This window comes from Oryx dammah, unplaced genomic scaffold (assembly GCF_014754425.2).
Source record: "Oryx dammah isolate SB20612 unplaced genomic scaffold, SCBI_Odam_1.1 HiC_scaffold_28, whole genome shotgun sequence".
In the NCBI taxonomy this organism is placed as follows: Eukaryota; Metazoa; Chordata; class Mammalia; order Artiodactyla; family Bovidae; genus Oryx; species Oryx dammah.
This window is the reverse complement of record NW_024070212.1, coordinates 43,942,855-43,970,096: the sequence shown is the minus strand read 5'-3', so window position 1 is coordinate 43,970,096 and position 27,242 is coordinate 43,942,855. Positions and strand designations below refer to the sequence as shown.

At 37.1% G+C, this 27,242-nt stretch overlaps 1 protein-coding gene and 1 long non-coding RNA gene across 2 annotated transcripts in view; one reads left to right on the top strand and one right to left on the bottom strand.

Moving 5' to 3' along the window:
* The window catches only part of DPYD (dihydropyrimidine dehydrogenase), a 916,336-nt gene that overhangs the window by 880,420 nt on the left and 8,674 nt on the right, over positions 1-27,242 (bottom strand). The gene's annotated exons all lie outside the window — the stretch shown is intronic.
* Positions 6,289-23,247, top strand: LOC120856828. The gene is made up of 3 exons (XR_005719495.1): positions 6,289-6,300; positions 15,453-15,457; positions 23,163-23,247. It is a non-coding gene; the product is annotated as an uncharacterized LOC120856828 (long non-coding RNA).

The following is a 27,242-nucleotide window of genomic DNA, read 5'->3' as shown; positions in this document are numbered from 1 at the left end:
TTGGGAAATTTACAAACAAGATACATGCACATAGTAAACACTGTGCTGAGAGGAGTCAGTTACAAAATCCCACATCCTGTATTACTCCACTTATATAAAATGTCCAAAATAGAGAAATCTATAGAGACAGAAAGTAGACGTGGTTGCCGGTGGCTGGGGGATTAGGGACAAATGCAGCATGAATGCTGAAGGGTATATGATTTCTTTGGGTAGATGAAAATTGATTGCAGTCTTAGTAGCAAACTATGAATACAATAAAAGTCTTTGAATTCTACACTCTATATTTGTGAACTGTACAGTATGTGAATTATATCTCAATAAAGCTGTTACTAAATAATAGTATTAATAATACACAGTAAATTCTACATTCAGTGAATCTCACTGAATACTGCATTCATTCTAATAAACATTATTGAGGCTTATTTTATTAGCCTAACATAAATGAAGATTACTTTGAGTAATTGCTATATATGTAAGACATGATATTTCTTCAGTCAATCAATTTAGATATCTGTGTTCTGGACAACAAATGTACAATAAATCTATGAGGTTTAAACAATGTATTCCTCATGATTAAATAATTCCAAAGCAACCTAGTAATAAGAGCCAACGATAGAAAACTAAGTAATCCTATTTATATACAAAAAAAAATAGAAAACTTTTTTTATCATGAAACAGAAGCAATTTTGTTTGTTTAGTTATCCTATTTGAACCATTAGTCATCTCACACATTAATTCAAGCTGATAAATAAGAAGATGACGTTTTTTTAAAGTAGTTATTGTGGCCAACACTTAAAGGAAAAAAAAAAGAACTAGATAATATGCGAGAAAGATGGCTGTATTTCATTTAGTTTTTACTTCCACAGTTCATATTGTGATAAATGATTATGTTTATCTATGTTGGCACAGTAATGTAACTTTTAAGAATAAACATTCTGAATGCAATTTATTGGCTGCTTATCACAGTAACTTTTCTTTTGCACAGCATAAGTAGAAAGTATAACACAACATGAAATATTGGGTTAACCTTTTGCAAAAAGGCAGTGAGTTGAATTCAATGGATCTTGGGTAAAAATAAATTGGATTGTGGAGAATGGTTACCAAGGATTTGACTTAATAATATCCCAAATGAAAAGTGATATAAAATAAAAATACAAGACATGAGTGGTTGAGGGCTGTTAAAAACAATTTTCCAAAGCAAGACTTTTTGAAACTAAAAGTCAATATCATCAATAACTAAGCAGCTGGCAGAATAATACAGGAGAGTTCTAAATTGCATTCTTCCTAAGAAATGACCAAAGCCACGTCCTAACGGGGTCACAGGGTCCCCTCTCTGGATAAATTGAGCAGTTTAAGAGACCCATTAACCCTTTCAGAAATAAGGCATATTACTTATAAAGGAAGATTTTCTCCCATGCAAAGAATTTGGCCTTTGGCTTCCCCAATCATTTCAATAAAAATGTCCTGGTGATTCTAGAGGGAAAAAAACAGAATTTTAGAGAATTTCACTGCACTAATTTTATTTAGGTTAAGAAATGATAGAATATGATCAGAAGACACATTCACACATGACATCAAATCAGAGGCGTGTGTTTTCCCTGTGCTGTCTGTCAGTTCTTCTCTGGGAAGCAGATAGAAGGCCACAACACACAAACTAGAATCCTGCATCTGAGAAGTGGCCTTCTGTACTACTACCATAGAGAACACAAAAAGGAGCTTTTATTAACTACAATCACAGGGCCTCAGTTCACAAATAAAAGCACTGTCTTAGCCCCCAGATACTGGAACTGAGTGCTGAGAGCTTGAATTCAACTGCAGAAAGTCATTTGGCCAATATATTCTCTTTCTAAAAGCATAGCTTTGCTTTACATCTCAGTGTCAATTATTCAAACCTAATGCACCATTAAGCTCTCTCTAGGCTTCCCTGGTAGTTCAGCTGGTAAAGAATCCACCTGCAATGAAGGACATCTTGGTTCGATTCCTGGATCAGGAAGATCCACTAGAGAAGAGATAGACTACCCACTCCAGTATTCTTAGGCTTCCCTGGTGGCTCAGATAGTCACGAATAGGCCTGCAATGCGGGAGACCTGGGTTTGAGCCCTGGGTTGGGAATATTCCCTGAAGGAGGGCTAGCAACTCACTTCAGTATTCTTGCCTGGAGATTCTCCATGGACAGAGAAGCCTGGTGGGCTACAGTCCATGGGGTCACAAAGAGTCAGACGCAGCTGAGAGACTAAACACAGCACAGCACAGCAAGCTCCCTCCATCCTTTACATTTTAAATTATAAGCAAATGTTTCCTCTTCAGTACTGGTCATTACTTACTTTAATTCTGAGCCATTATACATATACAACATAATACACATATACCAACATTTTCAATTTACAGGCTGAACTTATTAATTCATTAAATGTTGTCATTTAATTATGCTTAAATTTTGTCTCTGATGATGTATCCTAAGTACTTTGTAAATGTCTCCTACTTTTCCAGGTTGAAAATAAATAATAAGTAAATAAAATTTAAAACTTGTTTCTCTCATTTTTTCATAATTTGGTATAACTATGTTAATTTCAATAAAATGTATTGTGGCAGCATTTTTTTCTTCAATAAATACTCCTGGTTAACAGAAAAATAAATAGCTGTTGCTTAATCCTTTTGTTAAGTATCTCTTGCTTCATCCAGGTAACAATCTAACAAATGTTCAGCAGTTGAGAACTGAACTTTTCATTTGCTTAACAGTCTCTTGCTTATAAACCCCAATCTCAGCCAATTACCCCACCCTCTTCCATGTCTATCACTGATCATAGTGTAAGGAGAGTTTAAGTAAGTAACTTAAGAATTTACAAATGTGCCTTTGGTTCTTGGGTAAGGTCAGAACTCCAGCTGGTTTGGGAGTAGAAGAGAGAACACAGCCTCAATTTTGCACCTTACACCCACACTTAAGAGATCAATATAAATAATCTTGAAGTCTGAAAACCTTGAAAAGTCATGGCAATCAGTCCTAGTCAAGAACTCTCAGATTTTCCTATATTTAATGCACTTTCATTCTTTGTACAAGCTTAGATTTCTTTTCCTTTAGATTGTACTACCTTTCCAAATAACTTATCTTCCACATTTTTCATTTGATTAACTCTATTCAAAGAATATTTTCTCCTTTATGCACAATGACTAATTCATTATGATTAATACATAATTGATGAAGGATGGAGTCTCTAACAGTCTTAAGTTTTACAGCTTTAATTGTGCTAAGTATTTACTAAACAATATGCACAGTGTTAGAGGTTAAATGGGCTTAGATTTTAGCTCTATTGCTTTTTGCTGATTATTTAAACTCTCTATCCCGCTACTTCTTCAACTATAAAATGTTGATTAGCCATAGTACCTACCCATAAGATCATTTTGAGGATAACATAAAATGACGTATAAAACTTAGAACTGTGCATGCAGAAAGTGCTTAACACATGATATCAATTAGTATGTGATGGATCTAGATTTTAGACTCCACTGAACCAATCTGTATTCATATTCTTGTATTGTTCATTTTGAATATATATATAGGAATCATTTTTTAAAGTATAAATATAGAAAAAGATGAAGAAAACAAGCAAAAGTGAAAGTCACTCAGTCCTCTGACTCTTTGCAAACCCATGGGCCTGCCAGGCTCCTCTGTCCACAGAATTCTCCAAGCAAGAATACGGAGTGGGTAGCCTTTCCCTTCTCCAGGAGATCTTCCCAACCCAGGAATCGAACCCAGGTCTCCTACATTGCAGGCAGATTCTTTACCATCAGATCCACCAGGGAAGCCCAAAGCACAGGAATACAGAAAAAGATGAAGAAAACAGGTGAAAAGGTAACTGTAAAGAAATGGTAAGTAGAGATGCTTCCCAGATGAAACCAAATCATTGGTTCCTGCAGTTATTTTTGCCCTAAGCCTGCAATTTCAAAGGCACTTTGTCTGAAAATGCAATATGCTCTACACAAATTAAAATGGCGATGTGGAAGGGTCATGAAATTCAAATATATATTTTTAAAATCCAATACATGTATATAGCAATGTAGATATCATTTTATAACACATATAACTATATATAACTTATGGACCTTTGGTCCCAACACATTTAGGTTAACTGATTTTACAATTCCTTCCTAAGAAAGACAAGTAAAAAGTTACAAATTTATAAAAAATGAAAAAAAAATCATCAACTAGAAATGAATGAACCCCTTCACACGCTAGTTACATTGCATGGGAAATTTGACTTATTTCTACTGAACCCATAGGTAACACAAATAAAACAGTTTATGTACCTTAAAAAACTTCATCATGGCACTCCTACTCAGCAAGCAAAGATCTTCTACGTGCAGCTGCTGTCTGTATTTGCAAGGTCCAGTGTGTACTCTGCTTCACTTACAGAACACACATCACATACTAGGTACTTAAATGCTCCCTAATTGAAAAATGACTTTTAATGTTTTTCAGAAAAGATTAAGAATTCAAACACAGGAACCCTAGCTTATACATCTGATATTACTCTAGTTATTCTTAACACAGAACAGAGCATCGATTGACTTTGAATTAGACTCTGTATTAGTCAACTTGGGCTGCTATTAAGGAATCTCAGAGACATTTCTTTCTCACAGTTCTGAGAAGGCATCATCTCCAATTACTATCACGTTGGGAGTCAGCACTTCACCACACAAAATTTAAGAGGGACAAACATTCAGTCCATAACAGCCATGGAAAGGATTCTATTGTCTGTGGAACTATGCAAATGCTGTAAATCCAGGGCATTGATTTAAAAGATATTTTTCTCTTTAGATTGCAAATGGTACTATATTGAGTCTATATTTCTATTTTATCAAGACAAGAAGAAATTTTAAAATAAATAAAAGGGATATTTTACATGGCATGCTTAAATTTTAAAAAATAAAAACAATATTAACAAAGAAATTAATATTAGCCATTAATTATATATCTTTATTCCTTAAACCATTTGTATAGCATATGTACCAACTTACATAGTGATACATTTTTACAAGAATTGAAAAAAAAGTGTCACATGCAAATTCTTATTGAGAGGTATCAAAAATATTTTAAAAGATGAGAACCTGCATTATAACCATTTTATTAAACAATTTCATTACTTTATAAACTATTTTTCCATTTAATATATTATTGCAAAGCATCTGTGCTTTATATATTCAAATAACCCATATTTATTTGAAAAAGGAATAACTATGAAAACTCATGTTAAAAAAATCTGATGTTTGCAAGAGCTGAAATATATATGTATATATATATATGTGTGTGTGCATAGACAGAAACCAAAGATAAAATTATGAATGAAAAGAATTAAAGAGAATTATTACATTACCAAAAATATATTCATCAGTTCACTGATAATTAAGAAAATTCATACTCTAGAATTTATACTTTTTTTAGAGTCAAGTAAAATTAGTAACTTTATCTCAAAACTTGCTTTACAGTAATTTTTTGGCCTCAAAGTAAAATCAGCTTTTCAGACTATTGAAGAAATACAAAAACTATTACAATTTATCTTTAACCTATTAACTATTGAATAAAAGACACATTGTCCCCTAAAAGAGCTGTGTTTACAAGACCAAGGGTCATTTTATCTCAAGAGAGGCTAAGTGTCCACCAGCATGCTAAAAATAAAGCCATACTGATGAGCAAATGAGAAAGCTCAAAAACAAGATTTAAAGGGAAAGAAAGGAGGAGAACTTTAGGTTAGATTTTTTTTTTTTTTAATTAACTAAATTGAGGAAGCAGCATGATTTTCAGGTTCACAATAGCATAATAAATCAAGGATTGACTAGTTGTCCTTCATTTACATGGTTAACAGCTAAAAGAAAACATGTGGGATAGCAAGTGATTTATATCAGAAATGACCTATTAATTTCCTGATTTTATTAATACCTGTGCAGAGACTAACCTTTTTTCCCAACCACTACAGCTGTAGTTGTTAAATATAAACTAAGGTTAAACTGTTGAACCAGCCTGAACCAGAAAGGGCTAAAATGGCAACATACCGCCCTGAACTGGCTCCAGCAAGACCACAACAGCAGCACCTCCGTTGATAAGACCCAAAGTGTGAGAAAGTTGCCTTTGCCTCATTATCACGTAAGATCTCCACCGAAAGAGGGGACCCGCACTTGGCAAGACAAAATGTGCTCAAAATGTGCTCTGGTTATTTCTGGAAATTTCCACCCCTTTCTCAAATTGATGACTCACCTGTAACCCCTTGACATTTTCTTGCCTGCCTCCCCCAGGAAGAAGGGATGGTTAGAGCATGGAGCTTTCCCTTCCTCACTCTTTAGTCAATAAATAAAATTTCCTGCTCTGCTTGGCAGGAACTTGCTTTTCTCCAACTGGCGGAAGCAACAGCAGGCATGGAAAGGACTCAACTGGAGTCCAACCGATCCAAGCGGGGTCTGGGAACAACTGAGAAGGATAGGAGTGGGGCAAGGATATGGCCAATTGGGAAGTTGAACTATTTAAAATCAAGAAAATGAAACTTATGAAAACATTTTTTATTATTATTATGCTATGATTTAGTTTGCTTCTCAACTCTCTATGGGTTTTCTGCAGTGTTCAGTACTGTTGATTGGCTCTTCTACCCAGAAACACATCCTCTTTGATTTCCCTGACATCAGAGCTTTGAGCCCTCCCTTTGTATTGACTACTTTAAAGACTTTTGTGACTTCTATCTCCCTCTTGATCACAAATAAGGGTCCTTGGACCTTTCCTGCATGCCCCTCTACTAATGATTACTTTTCTGCAACTGAGTCTTACCTATATTCTAAACCCTGAGTTCTCTGTCTTGATTTACAGTGATCTAGTTCAATGAATGCCAAATAACCCACTTGCATGTTCCATCATTATCTCAGTTTCTTCACATCAAAAAACAATGCATTCTCTCCACCCCCACCCCCCATTTTTAACTCCATTTGACTTCTGTTAATAATACCACCACTTTTCTAGTAAATTGAACTTCACATGTGGTCAATCTACAACTACTATTTTTTGTTCCTTAAAGTCACACAATGCCAGTCAATGTTACTCACATCTGGCCTGTCCTTTTGTATTTCTTGCATCTACAAACTATTGCAGATCCTATTACAGTTCACTGGGATCATGATATCATAGTGTGTGCATGCAGGCTTAGTTGTTTCAGTCATGTCTGACTCTTTGCTACCCCATGGACCACAGCCCACCAGGCTCCTCTTTCCGTGAGATTTTCCTGACAAGAATAGTGGAGTGGGTAGCCATGCCCTGTTGGGGGCCAGCGTGAGGAACTCCGCCCATGGCAAAGGTCATGAGGAAAGAGGCTTGGCATACGCAAAGGCGTGATCAAGCCTCAGGAAACCCCCTGTTCCCGAGCATCTACCCCAAAACCAGAGTCTGTTTTATGCTCTCGCCTACACCTCTGACTTTACGGGGGGGCTCTCCCCCATAACTGTTTCTCTTGGAGAAGGAGTAAACGTGCAGCTCCAAGGCAATAAAAATTCCTGGGCGTGACAAGAGTGTTTCAGCTTACGGACTCCTCTGAAGGTTATCTAGCCCGCCTGTATAGGTTCGTCCGGCCACATGTGATTGTTTACAGCCTCCCAATCTGAGAGGCATGAGATGTTTCAGACTTACAAAAGGCAAATTCTTTTGGGGAGTTAGAAATTATCAGTATAATGGGTTGGTTAGGAATTATATTGGTGAAGGGTTTTTCATTTGTTGTGTCAATGATTGCTGCTAATTCCCTGCTCTGGGTGGGACAAGGATGTCTCAGGTCAAACCTCTCTGCTGACAGACTAGCTTGTGTGACAGGATTATCCATACTCCTGCCACTAAACAGCACATCGTTTTGGAGTATTTTGAGAGTCTTAATTAGCATAGGGCTTTCTTCAGGCCTCCATATCCTTAGGCACCTAGGAATATATTAATCAATGTATTTGAAATATAGAAAAGGAAATATAGTAGTTTTTGATGTTAGCAATACTAGACTTTTTGAGTTAATGAATTTTCTCTTTTGTAATAGATCACTGTGCTTTATTATAAATCCCTGTGTCCTTGCCATGTAAAAATGTAACCTTATCACTATCTTAAGACTAGATAGATCTTAAGGGGAGCATTGGTGAAAGGATTTTCATTTGTTGGGCTGATGTTTGCTGCTAAATTTCCATGTTCCCTGCCCTTATAATGAATATAACTAACATATAGGAGAAACAAGTATTAACCTTTAAACATATAGGAGAAATAAGTATTAACCTTTAAGATTAATCCTGTTAACCTTGGGTTAAATAAATTCCTTTCTTGATTGTAACTCACTACACCCTCACCCTATAGGAATGCAACTTTATCTGGAGGGTGGTGCCTGGTTTAAGAAAAAACACCCTTGGAGGAAATAAGGTTTTTGGTTATCAGAAAGAAAGGATCATAGAATGTCAGCAGGTCTCACTCATGGCCAGAAGATGATGTAATATCCCTAAGACCCCCGCGTGACTCTGTATTCATCCCTATGTGTAACAAAAGGTATATAAGCAAACCCCAAAATAAAGAAATCGGATCAGTTTCCGGAAAGACTGATTCCACCATGTCGCTTCTTTCTTGCTCCCGTTTCTCTGGCTGAATTCAGCCTCTTTTCTCCACTAAATCTCCTACTACACTATCCGTTTCTCATCTCTCTATATATCTGTAATTAAATATGTATTTTTCCAAAGACGCCGACGCTGTCCCCACCTTCGAATTTCCTGGGTCCACCGGGGCAGGACCCCGGCAATGCCCGCCTCCAGGGGAATCTTCTCCACCCCGGGTTCCAACTTGTGTCTCCTGCATTGCAGGATTCTTTACCGCTGAGCCACCAGGGAAGCCTGATATAATGGTACTCTCCTAATTAAACTATTCACCTCAATTCTGTACTTTCTTTCTTTCCTATATAAACTAACATCTTCCATACACACATATAAATGCATGTGCACATACACATATACAGACCACAAAGCTTACACATCTCTGTTTTATACTTAATGCCAATAAAAACTACCACTTTATTGTTCAATGTGTTACAACCTACCACTCCAGACTACTTCCACTCTCACCTTATTTGTTGTTTACAGAGTCCATGTACAATCCTACATCTACACCTCTGCTCACATAACTTTTCTAAGATGGAACTTCTTTATGTTACTTTAAATGCTAGTTTTCATTTACAATCTAAGATCCATTTCTCCAAAAATTAAGAAAAATTGTCCCTGCCTCTATATAGTTCATACTCATGAACTTCGAGATATCCTATTGACACTATCATTGGATATATCAAATAAGAAATCAAGTAATTATTAATATATATGTACTCTATTATCAAATTGCCCTGTAAAACCCTCAAAAGCAATGATGTCATTTATATATTTTCCTATCCTCAAAACCAAGCATAATTTTTCATTAGTAAAATTATGCAAAACAAAAAATTGCTAATAAGAAAAGTTCTTTTTATGGCTGAGTAATATTCCATTGTATATATGTACCTTATTGTCTTTATCCATTCATCTGTCAGTGGACACTTAGGTTACTACCATGTCCTGGCAATTGTAAATAGTGCTACAATGAACACTGGGGTACATGTGTCTTTTTGAAATACGGTTTTATCAGGGTATATGCCCAGTAGTAGGATTGCTGGGTCATATGGTAGTTTTACTTTCAGATTTTTAAGGAACCTTGATGAAAGTGAAAGAGGAGAGTGAAAAAGTTGGCTTAAACCTCAACATTCAGAAAATGAAGATCATGGCATCTGGTCCCATCACTTCAGGGCAAATAGATGGGGAAACAGTGGAAACAGTGTCAGACTTTATTTTGGGGGGTTCCAAAATCACTGCAGATGGTGATTGCAGCCATGAAATTAAAAGATGCTTACTCCTTGGAAGGAAAGTTATGACCATCCTAGATAGCATATTCAAAAGCAGAGTCATTACTTTGCCAACAAAGGTTTGTCTAGTCAGGACTATGGTTTTACCAGTGGTCATGTATGGATGTGAGATTTGGACTGTGAAGAAGGCTGAGCACCGAAGAATTGATGCTTTTGAACTATGGTGCTGGAGAAGACTCTTGAGAGTCCCCTGGACTGCAAGGAGATCCAACCAGTCCATCCTAAAGGAGACCAGTCCTAGGTGTTAATTGGAAGGACTGATGCTGAAGCTGAAACCAATACTTCGGCCACCTCATGCGAAGAGTTGACTCATTGGAAAAGACCCTGATGCTGGAAGGGATTGGGGACAGGAGGAGAAGGGGATGACAGAGGATGAGATGGTTGGATGGCATCACTAACTCGATGCACATGAGTTTGGGTGAACTCCGGGAAATGGTAATGGACAGGGAGGCCTGGCATGCTGTGATTCATGGGGTTGCAAAGAGTTGGACATGACTGAGCGACTGAACTGAACTGAACTGATGTGTAAAATAGTTGGAACCTGCTATAAAGTACAGGAAGCTGAGCTCAGTGTTCTGTGATGACCTAGATGGGTGGGATGGAGAGATCCAAGAGGAAGGGGACACATAGACCTGATTTACATTGTTGTTCAGCAAAAACTAACACAACACTGTAAAGCAATTATCCTCCAATTATAAATATATATATATATATATATATATATATATATATAATTCTTTAGCAGAACAGTCAGAAAAAGCAGCAAGAAACTTCCACTGGAGAATGGACTTTAATACTGGCAAAACAAACAGAATTTTGTTTTCTTATTAGTGTTCATTCTATTGCAGAAGACAAAGAACACCATTCAGTACTTGTCAGCACTCACAAAGATTTTTAAGCCATATAATCATTAACTACTCAGAAATGGGAGGTCAGTGTTTTCAGACTTTCATTGGAAGGATTAATCATGCAACTCACTAGCTGAAACAGCAATGAAACACTTTGAACTGAACCTTGCAATCTGTGGTAATAGAACACCAGCAACAATTTCTGACAAGAAAACAAATGAATTACTTGTTATCCACTCAAAATGTTCTAGGGTCAAAACTTCAGATTTTATTACACAATACAGATATCTCAAACATACGAAAAACATAGTATCTACTTGACCTAAACTGGTTTCCTTCCAGGAATAAAAAAAATGAACCCTCTGCATCTTCTCAAGTTATCTAGAATTTAGTACATTAGAGTTGGAATGGACTTTAGATATTAATATTTCCCATCCTAATTCAGAAATCCTATTCCAAAAACTTATTGAACTATGTCAAATTTATCAAAGAAATATGACAAAGGGTTACTCTGTAACATATATAAAGCTCACACAAATTTAAAATAAAAGGAAATGCCGAAAGATAAAATACAAAACAGGCATAAACACTTCACAGAGGAATGCATATATATTTTCAGTTTAACAGATATATTCAGCCACTCCCTGGGTTTTCATTGCAAATAAGTTTCTGTTCCTATCACTATTAGAAACACTCTTTCAAGTCTCTGATAATGAAGAATTTGCCCATTACTTCTCTTTGTGCTGTTGTCACATTTTATTTTTTCATATTTTGTCCCTTTTTAAAGTTTTAAAGTAACCTTTATAATAGTTTTATTGAGATATAATTCACTCACCACATAATTTACCCATTTAAAGTATATAATTTGATGCCTTTTAGTATATTCACCAGAGAAGGCAATGGCATCCCAGTCCAGTACTCTTGCCTGGAAAATCCCATGGATGGAGGAGCCTGGTGGGCTGCAGTCCATGGGGTCGCACAGAGCTGGACACGACTGAAGTGACTTAGCAAGCAAGCAAGTATATTCACAGAGTTGTACAATCATCATCAAAATCAATTTTAGAACACTGCATCAATTTCCTCCCCCCAAAAAATCCATACCCATTAGCAGTCACTTCACATTTCTCCCAAATTCCCAGCATCAAGCAATGATTAATCTACTTTCTGACTACAGATTTGTCTGTTCTTTTTTTCTAGTTTCACTGCAGCATAACTGACAAATATTGTATATATATGTATATATATACATATATAGGACTTTAAGGTGTACAATGTGATTCTGATATACATATACATCATGAAATGTTACCACAATTAAAATATCTATCACCTTACAGTAACCTTTTGTTTGTGTGTGGAGTGGGGAGGGGGACGGGGGCAGGGATATTTTCAGTCTACTCTCAGAAAATGTCAAGACATACAAAATGATGTTAACTATCTTCCCCATGCTGTACATATCAGATCTCCAGAACAGGTCCATTCTATGTAACAGATACTTTGTACCCTTTGACTATCATCTCTACATTTCCCCCACCTTCCAGCCCCTAGCTTGTCTTTTTATGCCCAGTTTATTTCACTTTTAGCATAATGTCCTCTAAGTTCATCCATGACATTGAAAATGAGACAATTCCCTTCTTTTTTTGTGGCTGAATATTCCGTTGTGTCTCTGTGTGTGTGTGTACTACATTTCTGGTATTCATTCATCATTCGGGCTGTTTCTGTACCTTACCCATTGTGCATAGCACTGCGATGAACATGGAGGTGCAGATGGCTTCTCTTCAGATACTGATCTTTTTCACCTTAGTTTTTGAATGCTGATTTCACTGGGTATAGAATTCTAGCTTGAGAGTTGTATGCTTTTTCCCCAGTGCTTTAAATTTGTTGTTCTTCTGTCTTTTCATCTGCATTGTTTCCAAGAAGAAATCTGTTTTGTTCTTATCTTTGTTATCTTTATTCTTATCTGTACATAATTTGCCTCTTTTTTTTTTTCTTAGCTGCTCTGAAGATTTTCTCCTTATAATTGGTTTTGATCAGTTTGAGTATGTGTCTTACTGTGGTTTTCTTTGTATTTTTTCTGCTTGGCTTCATTGGGCTTTTTGGACCTATGAATTTATTTTCACAATTTTTGTCTTCTGATTTCTCATCCCACCTCCACTCCTCTCTTTAGGGGATTCCATGTACATGCATATTAGATCACTTGAAGCTGTCCCACAACTTGTAGCTCATTTTTTTTCTCTCTGTGATTCATTTTCAATATTTACCGTTACTATGTCCTCAATTACACTATCTTTTCTTCTACACTATCTAATCAGTGTTTCATCCTATCCAGTGTATCTTTCATCTTAGATATAGTAGGCACAATTTCTACAGTTCAATTTACACTTCTGTCTTATCCTCTGTGCTTCTACTTAACTTGTTGAACACATAGAATATGTTATCACTATTTTAATGTCCTCTGCTAATTCCAACATATGTCAGTTCTGAGTTTATTTCAATTCATTCATTTTACCTTCATGATGAGTTGCATTTTCCTACTTCTTTTAAGAATGCCTGGTAATGTTTAATTGGATGCCAAGCATTGTGGACACACTTTGTTGGGATATTCCTGTGTTCCTATATATATTCTTGCTGCTGCTGCTGCTAAGTCACACCAGTTGTGTCCAACTCTGTGTGACCCCATAGATGGCAGCCCACCAGACTCCCCCGTCCCTGAGATTCTCCAGGCAAGAACACTGGAGTGGGTTGCCATTTCCTTCTCCAATGCATGAAAGTGAAAAGTGAAAGTGAAGTTGCTCAGTCGTGACCAACTCTTAGCGACCCCACGGACTGCAGCCTACCAGGCTCCTCAGTCCATGGGATTTTCCAGGCAAGAGTACTGGAGTGGGTCACCAGTGCCTTCTCCAATATATATTCTTGAGTTTTGTTCTAAGACATAGCTGAGTTATGTGGAAACAGTTTGATCCTCTTGATTCTTGCTTCTAAGATTTGTGAGGTGGTATCAGAGCAGTATTTAGTCCAGGGTTATTTCTCACTATTGAGGCAAGTACCTAATGCTCTATGACATGAAGTGTTCCAGCCCTGCTGGTTGGGAGCAGGCACTCTTCCCAGACCAGAGTAAATGTCAGATACTGCTCCTTCTAGTTCTCTCAGATTGTTCTTTACCCAGCTTTGGGTAATTTTTCTCACATTCATGTGCCGATCATTCCTCTGTGGAAGATTCAGGGGGAGGCCACTGCAGGGCTCTGATTTTCCTTCTGAGAAGCTTTCTCCTCTGCTACTCTGTTCTACAAAGCCCAGTGTCTTGGGATCCCCAGAGTCCACCAGGCTCTGGGTGGGTTCCAATTTCCTAAGCTAAAGCTTAAAAACTCTTTCAAGAGAGTAAACTGGGGAAATTTGGGGGGTTCTCCTCCTTTGTTTTCTGTCTCTCAGAGATCACATCTTTTGTTGCCTGATAGCTAGTTTCTTTAAAAACATTGTTTCATATGCTTCATTTATTTTTACTGTCAGGTGGGAATATGTGCAGGAATGGGCTCATTCAGTAGGCCTAAATTGCTCAAATCCAGCACAGTGCCAGAAAAGGACTATTTTCAGAAGTGGCCCTTGACCCACTCCTGGGAACCAAGCTGAGAATGCTCTGACCAGAGCATTTCTGTATGCCTAAGGCCTTGGGCCATGCTACACTAAACTGACTAGATAATGTAAGCTCACCATGTGATTAATAATGAACATCTGCTTTTCCTCTGGTGGTCTGGAGCTTGAATAAGTGAAGTCAGCCATGCAGCACCATATGCCCCCATGACTAATGCCCAATAAAATCTCTGGACACTAAGGCTTGGGTCAGCCTCCCTGGCGAGCAACACTACACACATGTTGCTACACATTGTGATGGGGGGAATTAAGCATATCTCACATAGCTCCACTGAGAGAGGACACCTCAAAGCTTCTGCCCAGTTTCCTCTGAATTTGACTTATGTTCCTTTTCTCTTTGTTGATCTTAATATATCTTTCAAATAATAAACTGTAATCATGAATATAGTAACTTCAGAGTTCTGTGAATACTTCTAGTGAATTAACGAGCCAGGGAGTTGTCGTGGGGACCTCTGACATAAAAGGTAAACTCACATCCTTTTATTAATACTCCACCTTGAGCAGAAGTGGAAATACAGACAAGACACCATGTTTTAATGACCACTCTCTCCCGGATAGCTGAGTTGGTAAAGAATCTGCCTGCAATACAGGAAACCCTGGTTTGATTCCTGGGTCAGGAAGATCTGCTGGAAAAGGGATAGGCTACCCACTCCAGTATTCTTGGGCTTTCCTTGTGGCTCAGCTGGTAAAGAGGAGACCTGGGTTGGAAACCTGGGTTCAATCCCTGGGTTGGGAAGATTCCCTGGAGAAGGGAAAGGCTACCCACTCCAGTATTCTGGCCTGGAGAATTCAGTCCATGGGGTCACAAAGTGTCGGACACAACTGAGTGACTTTCACTTTTACTTCACTTTGTCTCCCACACAACTTAACTTCCTAAATCATCTTGACAAAAACAAAAGAAAAAAAAAAAAAGAAAAATTCTCAAAATGGCAATAAAGTGATTTCTCCACTTACATATTCAACTAATTGTCAGCCAGTAAGATGTATTTAGAAATGTGACTCTTTTAAGAAGTCTCAATAAAAGGACAGGTGCACCTTTATTTTTCCCTTTCTCCCTCCTTTGGAAACTTGAACTTCCAAACTGAACAATGAGGTGGACTTGAGGATATCAGAGTATAAAGACAGAGAACTGTTGACGAGAAAAAGGCACTGCACGCCCTGCGCAATGTATCTCTGGGCTTCTTCACACGAGGAAGAAATAAAACACTGTCTTGTTTAAGCCACTTTTATTCATTTTTTTCTATAATATGCCTCATAAATTGGTTCTTGCAGTGCCCACAGTGATTCTGCAGGTATGGGAAGCACTGATAGTCCCATCAACAAACAAAATATCCAGAGTCAGAATATTTATAAACATGAAAATGAAAGCATTTGGCTTATGTACTTAAAAATGGGAAATCACATCAGCGTAAGTTATTATTTTTCCTGACATCCATCACAGTGTCAAAAATCCTAAACCAAAAATTACTCACTTGAAGAAGTGATCAATGGAAATTTTGTTGCACCAACACAGAAAAAAAAAAAAGATTCATTTTAATCTCCATTGACTGATTGTTAATAGGTTTCTCCATTTTAACTGACATAAATTTTTTATAGCATGGCATGATGTTGTGAATAAAAATTTACCCAATGTTCCTTTAGAAACTATTTTCTGGAAACCTTCCATGATCATCATTTGTACGCTCTCTGCCTTCAATATACACTCCCAACCAAGATGTGTTAAACCCAACTTACCAGACTGTAGTAGATTACACACTTCAGTGCTCCAAGTACACTATCTCTATCAATATTTTCTGATTTAATTTCAAGATTTATTCTCAGCCTAATATATATTTCAAACAAGAAGACAGTTTAACTCATTTTTTCAACATTTAATAACGTTTCTTATTTGAAGAAATACTTAAATTCATTTTCCCAATGTTCTTGCACTGGATGACTGTTTGTAATAGCTAATTCTAAGTGGGAGTTTCCAGTTTATGAGGCACTTTTCTAAGTGTTTTTAAAGTTGATCATCACAACAATCCTATGATGCCCTTACTAATATTATTGTCAGTTCAAAGGTGAGGAAACAAACCTGTGAATAGGTTGAATAACTTGCCCAGAAAGTGACAGATTCTACGTGTGTTTTGTCTTTAGACTCTATACTGTTAATCACTAGTCTGTACTTCTCCATGGGCACCAATAATATTAGTTTCATATTTCTCTTTAATGTACACAGCTCAAAGATTGCTGCATATTCATCATAAATAATAAAATGAACTTTGCCTTAGGACATATAACAATGTAAACAAGACATGAAATAAGTCAGACTTATAGAAAAACCTATCATCTATCTGTTAGCCACAGCATCTACCAAACTATCTGGTTACCTGTTTAGGGGTTGAATGACAAAGAGGCAAATCTTAGAAATACTGTTAAGGAAGCTCTGGAAGGAGCTGATGACAATGAATGAACACTGTGAAGAGAATGGAAAAACATGTCTATTTCCCTTGACAACAATTTGTGATTATAAGGGCAAGGATAACCACAGAAAATAAAAGTTAGGATACAGAACTGGCTTAGGAAAAAGTGCTCAATTCATTTTGGCACATCACTTGAGTTTTGGTGTCATCTTACAAATGACATATAAGCTAAAAAAAAAAAAAAATTTGACAGTGAAATACAGCATGTTACCAGTGCCTTTCAATTGTTAAATTTGAATTAAGTCCAGACATCTTATCTGAAAAGCTGCTTCCTTAATTGTGAAGAAATCACAGATGCTCTGGTACCAAAAATATAGTTTACAACTTAGAAATGCCAAATAACACTACTCCCATTATAATAGAAATTACATGCTTAACACTTTCAGTTTATAAAAAAAATTTTACATGTATTATTAGATCATGTGTTCCAATGATCCACACTGTAAAATCCACACTGTGAAATCCACACTTTAAAAATGGTCTACTCATGTGCCTGTCTGCCCATAATGAATATAATGACTGGCTGTGAGTCATCTCAGTGTCTTCAAGACCTTGTGTAGATATGATATAAAGGAGGATTACAATGAATTGAATTGCACCTCCTTAGAATGTTAGAGCTGTAAGGCTCCTCCACTTACAGATGAACCTAGGAAGGTGAAAGGACACCCCAAATTTAGGGTGGTCATGATTAGGACCAAGTCTCCTGATTCCATCACATTACCATATTCATATAGGAATATTATTACAAAGAAGCTACCAAATATTTTGAGTTATGCACTATTTCATGTTGCCTCTGACCCAGTCGCTTCTGTCTGGCTAGAAGCCATATAAAAAGGTAGAAACAGAACAAGAATCAACCGAGTGTATAAATAATAAGACCAGACAGAGGCATACTAGGTCAGAAGTTCAGTGTTTCATAATTTTTGGATAAAACTAGATTCCTTTTGTTTCCACAGGAAAGATTACACAATCCCTCTATTTAAACAATTCTTTAAGCATTAAAAGTTTTCCATTGCCACTGGAATAACTCTTCATGTCAGGACGAGTAAATTATCACCATCACTTTCAATACAAAGCTTCTTACACTTCAGCTGTCATATTACAGATTCATACTGAAAATAAATTTTAAGCAGAGTTAGATTGCTGTGTAATGAGTAATAATTTTATCAAATTAGTAGCATTCAGCTTCTAGTGAGATTTATTATTTTATTCACAGAATATTTTGTAAAAAGAGCATACTAAACAGAACCATTTAACTTTTAAGACTTTTCTAAAATGGGGCATACCACTAGGAAACAATCAGCTATTGTTCTCTATTTCAATCTAAATACCTGTAATAACTTCCAGGTATTTGATAAAAGTCACTTCCCATCACTGTATAGGTCCACATACATTCTATAAGCCTTCTTGGCATTTAAATTCATTCAAAGGTATAAATATTTTCCTCAAAAATGATGGATATTAACATGTAATTAAAGTTATTATTTTGGCATAGAGAAGAATTTGACTTAAAGGAAGACTGTGATGGAAATTAACAAGGTTGTTACATAATTAAATGACAGGATTGTGAGCAACAGTCAAGGTATTTACACACTTGTTAAGATTAAAGGAACCAAGGTTAGATGATTAATACATCTCTTGTAGTATTTACTATGAAGTGAAATAAAAACTTAAAAGACTACAAACAAGTTATTTAATATTATCACAGATAATGAGATCTCAGATTCCTTTGCCTGTTTTTTTTTTTTTACACTGAACATAACAATTTTTATCAGGAAAGTAAAAATTTTCATTAAAATGAAATTGAACCCTCCTAGTAAATTATTCAGAGAAGGAAATGGCAGCGCACTCCAGTATTCTTGCCTGGAGAATCCTGTGGACAGAGGAGCCTGGTGGGCTGCCGTCTACAGGGTCGCACAGAGTCGGACACGACTGAAGCGACTTAGCATGCATGCATGCGCTGGAGAGGGAAATGGCAACCCACTCCACTATTCTTGCCTGGAGAATCCCAGGGACAGAGGAGCCTGGTGGGCTGCTGTCTATGGTGTCACACAGAGTCAGACAGGACTGAAGTGACTTAGCAGCAGCAGCAGCAGTAAATTATTTGATAATTTAAAAATATATATATATAGTGTTTCTCATAATTCATGAATCAGTTCTAAAGTAGAGCTTCTGCCATAACCAGAATCTTGAAATAGACAAAACATTCTAGTCTAGCAAATCAATCAGTACTTAACATGAGCAAGGCTGTAGAAATTTCCTATGGTTATTAAATTAATTCTATTATTAACCTGGAAATATGTTTAGGACCAATAATAGCTTTTAAAAATTATTCCTTAGAAAACTTTCCTTGAAACTATCTTACAATTCATTGTTTTCTACCTTCTAGCCCATTATTTGGTAGTTTCAACTCTATTAGAGGAACCCAGAGACTCAAATATTTAATGTTTTAAAATCTTAATTTAACCATTAGGCAGCCTTTTAAAATATTGTACTTTTCTAAAACTGCTAGGCAAATAGCCAAAGAAAAAGTGAAAAGTGTTCCAAAATGTGACAGATGAGTAGAAACTGGACTCGTATTAGTGGCTGAATTAAAAACAGAAACAGCTCAAAGTGCTGCCTCTAGAAAAGGAATGGAGAGATGGAGAGGACAGCTGAGAAGTCAGTGCTGTGCTGGACTCAGCTCCAGTGGGTACTGGAGAGCCTACAGTTAACATTTCTTTTTTCCCAGCTTCATGTTTTTAGGGTTTAAAGTCTGCCACATAGAATGTGCCTATGACCTAGCAATCAGCAAACACTGCAAATCATGGCTTCCCTGCTCTCAGCCCTCTCTCCCCACTCCCAGTCAGTTCTTTACCAATCCGTCACTGGGAGGAATAGTAAAGAGAACCCCTGACTTCATTAAAAGCTTTTCTTTATTTATCTTTATATTGTGCATTTGTTACACTAATAAAAAAAATTATATTTAAAGATGCCTTTATTAAAACAATGGGATAATTTAGAGCTTATGCCATAGGATTCACGGGGCAGCAAGGTAATCATAACATTTCAGCAACAATACCTTAATAATAATGGAAAGAACTCAAAGGTCCATTCTAATCCAAAGTAGTTCCCATGGGTATTAAAAGGCACTGGCGAGCTTGAGTAATAGCATGAGAATTTGCATAACTAGTCAATGTAATTTAATATCCCCAGAAAAGTTGACTCAAAGAATAAAGGTTATCAAACCCAAAGGTTATATTTTTAAACCAAAGGTTCTTATGGAGGCATATTATTTTAAAATTGAGAAATGAAATAATTACATAGATTCTTGATTTATTTCATTTTCAGATTAACTGAGAACTAGACAAATTGCCTTGTTTTGAACATTGTAGAGCAAATTATAATTACACAATATGGACCTCTAAGCATTTGCCATTGTAGCATAATTAAATCAAAATTGTATTAGTACTAAAGACACAAAAGAGGCAATGGTTAGGCTAATATAAATTAATCACAGCTCACACCATTGTAATGCATTTTTTTTCTAATTCTCAAATATGAAGTGATTGTCTTCACAGTGGCATCATTACTGTTATAAAGTAGAACTGCAAAAGAATAATGTCCTTCAGTCAAAGGGTCCAGTAAATCAGTTTTATAACATATGTCTAAATATATAGAAACTAAAGAAAGAAAAAACATATATATCATATATATTTAGAATCCCAAAACGAATTCCAGTTTTCTTGTCCATTTTGCTGATTTTTCTTAATTTCTCCAACAAATAAGGACTGGGTCCTGTCAGAGGTCAAAGAAGCCTGGCAAAGGGCAAAACTGGTCAGTTGACACCATGTTGAGAAGTGATTGATGAAGCCTCATCAGCTCCCTCCACTGCAACCATCTGGTCTGTGGATTAGAAGCCATTCATACTTTGCTTCATTTACACATGTGAAGGACTCCTTGAAGAACTGAATATAAAACATCTTATTGAGAAATTTTGTGACTGCATACAGTGGGAAAAAATGAGGTAACATCTGAAGGACTCCTCACTCCTATACTACTTTGATTCCTCATTTTCATGTCATGTTTTTTAATGTCTAAATAAAGAGCAATGTAAAACTGGCTCATATTCATAGATTTTAGTTTCCAGCTCACCACTGCCTATAGTCATACCATTTAACCTTTCTATGCCCTTGGCTTCATCACTTCTGAAACTAATGTATCTTTGAAAGGTTGGAAACATGTTTTTAAGTAAGGTGGGGGGAAAAAAGTGCTGTGAGTACACAGACCCACATTTAACCCTCTTACCACTAACTCTACGAGCTCCTGCACTAACACCTGTCTTACATTTGCCCTATTCAGCCAGGACAGTCCTCCTCTATCTATCCCTAGAAACAGACACCTAACTCATTTTTTGGCCCTTGAATTATAAGAGATTGTAGTGAATGTGGGAAAAGGTTATATCAAAGCTTACATGAATCTATTATCATTTATTCAATAAAATGAAAATAGCAGTGTGAAACTAAATCATCAAGCTGTATGAAAGTGGATTTATAATATGCATACTTTAATTCTAACACCATAATTCTGAACCATCATACCCAAGCACTTTTCACCTTCTATCTTGATTTATACTTATTTGTGAATTTGCTTCAAATTGCATTCTGATGTCATAAGCTCATTTAGGAAAGACACATTAATCTTTTTAGCCAGCCCCCACATCTTATTAATACTTAATGCAGTGCTTAGGATATAGCGGATACTTAACAATTACTTATAAAACTGAATGAAGATACATATTTTGTTGATAACTTTAGCTTTGAAAAAAATATGTTTAATTTTCTGTGTAGATTTTAGAATATATCTACTTGGTTCTTTATCATATTTGATAATAACATGCCTTTCCCTTATACAAGTACTGTACATGTCTGTAGGTCAAATGACTTCATGATAATCCAGCTTACAGGTGCGTTTGTTCTTAATCCATTTGTTCCAATCAATTATAGGGTGAGGTAGACAGGAAAAGGATCATGATCTCCATCTTATGAACAGAAATTAGCCTAATTTGACAAAGCCATACAGTGGCAGAACCAGGACTTTCATAGCACATTTAGGGCTCTTTAAGATATATTATGATATTTGACCTTAATTACTTCCTTAAGCTATGAATGTGAATTTATAAAGCTCTCCCCTGTTACGTACCTTAGCTTATCCCTAGCCTCACTATCTCTGTTTCCAAACTTTGACCCCTCCTTCTCTTCCTTCCTTCCACAAATAACCCTGCTTTTCTGCAATTCATATTCAAATCTGTATTCATTTGCTCGGGTTGTCATTAAAAAAATACGCCACAAACTGAGTGGTGTAAAATAACAGGCTCACAGTTCTGAGGCCTGTAAGTCTGACATTAAAGTGTCAACTGCCCTGTCTCCTCTGAAACCTGTGTCTTGTGGAGGCTCTGGTGTTTGCAGGCAGTCCTCTGCATTACTTGGCATGCTGACGCTTCACACCTCAGCCTGCATAGTCATGAGCCAGTCTCTCCTCATGTATCTTCACATCATCTTTCCTCTGTATTCTACTCCTTGTAACTCTATGCTCCTCTCAGCGTACCAACCCCTTGATTACCACACTGCCCTCTGCCCAAACTCAGTGGAAATTTAACTTCGAGGTTTCTTTCCCTCCCCTCCATTCCATATTTTCAAAGGGATAAAAACCCCATTAGAATAAAAACAATAATTGGTAGCCATTGATATTTTGATAGCTGATAATTGCACAGCTACTATGTGTTCAAAACTATTAAATATGTAGTGTCTCCTTCAACCATACAACAATCTTATGGTATGTTACTATTACTGCCCGCGTTTTTCAGTTAGGTGTGTTCAGTCATTTCAATCACATCCAACTCTTTGAAACCCCATGGACTATAGCCCACCAGGCTCCTGTGTCCATGGGATTCTCCAGGAAAGAATACTGGAGTGGGTTGCCACGCCCTCCTCCAGAGGATCTTCCTGACCCAGGAATTGAACTGTTTGTTTTCATCATTTTTTTTAATTTATAAATTTAATAAAAATTAAAAATCATTATTAACCTTAAAAGGGTATCATTTTATACACATTCAAACACTGGTAGTAGCCATATAAAACTCTACTACAGTTTTCAAGTATTTCGAATCCTTACAATAGTTTACCTTCAGTTAGCATCCTTTCATGATAATGTGATCTTAAACTCGTATAAAAATATTTTAAAGTTTTGTTTACTACTATCTAGCTTGGGGATGAAGGGGTAATTATCTGCAGTAATTTTCATGAACCATCTAAGAATTTTCTATGAATGCTTTATCTCTTTAAAAAAACATAGAGGCTTAAGAATACCAATCTTAAGAGTTCAGGTTGCAAGTAAATTTTAGCTTTAAAATGAAGCATGAATCAAAAGTTATTTTGGAACTTTCCTGGTGGTACAGTGGTTAAGACTCCATGCTTCCAATGCAGGGGGTGTGGGTTTGATTTCTGGTTGGGAAAATGAGATTCCACATGCTAGGATGCATAGTCAAAAGATAAAAAATTTAAAAATTAAAAAAAGAAAAGAAATGTTCTTTAAAAAGTTATTTTGGTTAAAACACCTAGGACAGAAGAAAAATGTTTTGCTTTATTAAATTTGTCATTGTGACACAACTGTGTTGAGGCAAAAGTAGTTACACTAATTGCCTCTTTCATCTTCTTAAGTACTATGAGAAAAAGAAAAAGGGAAAAAGTGCAAACATGCCTGTGCTTGTGTATATACACATATGCCCACACACACACACACATATTATTCATTCTTTTGATGTAAAGAATTAAGGGGAAAAAATCCTTTGAGAATCTGGACTGCTAGTGATTTTGGTAGTAGGACTTCCATATAAGAGTTTCTATCCTTAGTCACAAACTGGGACATCTGCAGTTGATATTATATTCATTCATTTGAGATGACAATCTGAGATTTATCTATTCAAAATAACAATTTGAGACACCCCCCCTTACTTATCTTGTTATCCCAGGGCAGAAAAAAACAAGGAACCATCATTGGGCAATAAAGCCACAAACTAAAAATAAGCATGTCAGGACCGAGTCCAAATCAAACCATATTCACATCAAATGAAATGACCTCCAGATGCCTGATGTCATTTCATAGCCTTGTATTGGTGGTATGAGGATGAAGCAAATGAGTAATTGGTTCCAATTCCATTTTGTCCTTTCTGTCTTTGCACTCAATAATGAGCCCCTTTTCCATTTTAAATATACCTTTTAAAGTTGCTTAATTCAGTTGAATCATTGTAAGTTAGAAAGGTGTAACTGAAATGCACTATAAACCATTAAAGCCTCCCTCTCAGGAATATTTACAGTATTTTAAAAAAATTTTTGTTGAAGCATTATTTTTAATAACTATGCTAAAAACAAAATAAGTGTCTGATAATAAAGTTTCAGCTCAGTCACTCAGCCCTGTCCAACTGTTTGCAACCCCATTGACTGCAGCACGCCAGGCTTCCCTGTTCATCACCAACTCCCTAAGCTTACTCAAACTCATGTCCATCGAGTCGGTGATGCCATCCAACCATCCCATCCTCTGTCGTCCTCTTCTCCTCCTGCCTTCAATCTTTTCCAGCATCAGGGTCTTTTCAAATGAGTCAGTTCTTCACATCAGATGACCAAATATTGGACCTTCAGCTTCAGCATCAGTCCTTTCAATGAATATTCAGGACTGATTTCCTTTAGGATTGACCGGTTGGATCTCCTTGAACCCTAAGGGACTCTCCAGAATCTTCTCCAACACTACAGTTCAAAAGCATGAATGAAAAGATAATGAAGTTTATCTTCAATAAATTTTGTTATCTCCACTCCCAGAGAATCATGCTGCTATTTAAAACTATTTAAAAAGTTAGTAAGAATGTAGGGAAATGCTTCTGACAGAAATAAAAAGGTCAATATAAGATTGCATTCCTTCTCTTTTTTGTGTGGTATATATTATAGATTTTGGGTCTGAGGTTAATATTGAGTATGAGGTCTATACATAACTATATATGTATGTATATACATACATACATGTATGTGATTCTTAAGTTGCTCATTTAGTTTCAAACACATTTTAACAATCCTGCAGTTTTATTCCTCATTCCCTCACTGTTTTTGACATATTTTACATCTTTTTGTGTAGCCCTTAACTTCCTATTGCAGATATAGATGATTTTACTTCCATCTCTTAACCTTTTTACTAGCTTTGTATGAGGTGGATTTACTACCTTTAGTGTGTATCTGCTTTTATCAATGAGCTTTTCCTTTTGTAATTTATATATGTTTCTAGTTCTGGCCTTTTCTTATTTGCTTAGGAAAGCCTCTTTAACGTTTCTTGTAAAGCTAGTTTGATGGTGCTGAACTCTTTTTCCTTTTGCTTGTCTATAAAAACTTTTGATTTCTCCATCAAATCTGAATGAAAGTCTTGCTGGGTTGAGTATTCTTGGTTGTATGTTTTCCCTTTCATCACTTTAAGTACACCATGGCGATAGAGTTTCTGCAGAAAAGTTAGTTGACAGCCTTATGGGAGCTCCATTCTACATAACTCATCACTCTTCCCTTGCTGCGTTTAATATTCTCTCTCTCTCTTTAATTTTTGCCATTTCAATTACAATACATCTTGGTATTATCTTTTTGGGGTTGATTCCATTTGGGCCTCTGTGTGACTCCTGGACCTGGATGTCTGTGTACTTTCACAGACTAGGAAAGTTTTCACCTGTGATACCCTCAAACTTGCTCTCTTACTTTTCTCTCTTCTTCTGGGGCAACTATAAGGCAGATGTTACTATGTTTTATGAGATAGTTTTTACTATGTTTTCCTAGAGATCTCTTAAATTGTCCTCATTTTTTTCATTCTTTTTTTTCTGTTCAGCATCAGTGATTTCCACTACTCTTCCAGCTCACTGATCCATTCCTCTCTATCATTTCATTTACTGTTGATTCCTTATAGAGTATTTTTCATTTCAACCACTGTATTCTTCATCTCTAGTTGGTTTCTCTTTATATTTTCTGTTTGTTATAAGCCTCTAACTTCTCACTTTGTTCATCCATTTTCCCCCCATGTTCTTTGATCATATTCACAATCATTACTTTAAGCAATTTATCTGGTAGATTGCCTATCTCTTCTTTACTTAGTTTTCCTTCTGGGAGTTTACCTTAACCCTTTGGAACATGTTCCTCTGTCGCCTCATTGTGTCTAAATTGCTGTTTTTATTTCTCTTTATCTGGTAGGTTGGTTACATTTCCTGACCTGAGAAATGCAGCCTTCTGTGGGAGATGCCCTATGCATGCCAGCAGTATAGTCGCCTCTGATCACTAGAGCTATATGCTTCAGTGGTGCACCTATGAAGGCTGCATGCGTACGTCTGTTGCAGCAGGCTGACTACAGTGGGTGGTTTGGTAGATGTGGCTGCTCCTTCGTCCAGTTGGTTTCCAGGTCTTGCCTTGTGCAGAGGCTGCCAGCTACTGGTTAGCAGCACCAGGTCACAAGGCAGCTGGCTGGAGAACCCCAGGAGGTCCCAGGACTTATGCTGGCTAACTGGTAGGCAGAGCCGGTTCTGGAGTGGGTGGGTGCCGGGTTAAGATTCCTGGATCTAGTGTCTATCTGCTGGTAGATAACGCCTGTTCCTGCCATGGCAGGCTATGAGTTTCTGGGTGTCCCAAACTTGGTGCTGATAAGTGAAGCTGGAAGTCAGGGCAACTGGCTGAGGAGTCCATGATATCTCAGAACTGATACTGGCCTGCTGGTGGGTCGGGCCAGGGTTGGTTAAGTCTGAGGCTGGTGCTAGACACTGGTGGGCTCCATGGGACACTGGGGCCAGGGTCCATGGGATCCCAGACTTAGTGCCAGCTCACTGTTGGGCAGAGCCAGTTCCCGGGGTCTCTGGCTGCATGGCCCCAGGGCGTCTAAAGGCTTGTGTTAACTCACTGCTGAGTCAGAACCTGGGGCAGCTGGCCAAGGTTTCTCAGAATGGGGTCAGCCTGCTGATAAGTAAGGTGAACCCTGCCATGGCAGGCCACCAAGCTGTAACTGAACTGGAACTGGTGTCCACTCACTAGCAGATGGGGCTGGAACTCACCAGGTTCTGGGATTACTGCCTGCCCACTTGAGGGAAGACCTGGGTTCTGGAGTCTCTGGTTGAAGGGCCCTAGGGATATGAATTCTAGTGCCTGCTCCCTGATGCATGGGATCAAGTCCCAGGCCCACTGGTGGACAGGGCCATATGTAGCAGAGGCTGTGTGTTAAAGGGATCTTAAGGCAGCCTGCTTGCTGGTGGATGAGGCCGTGTGTGTGTGTGTGTGTGTGTGTGTGTGTGTGTGTGTGTGTGTGTG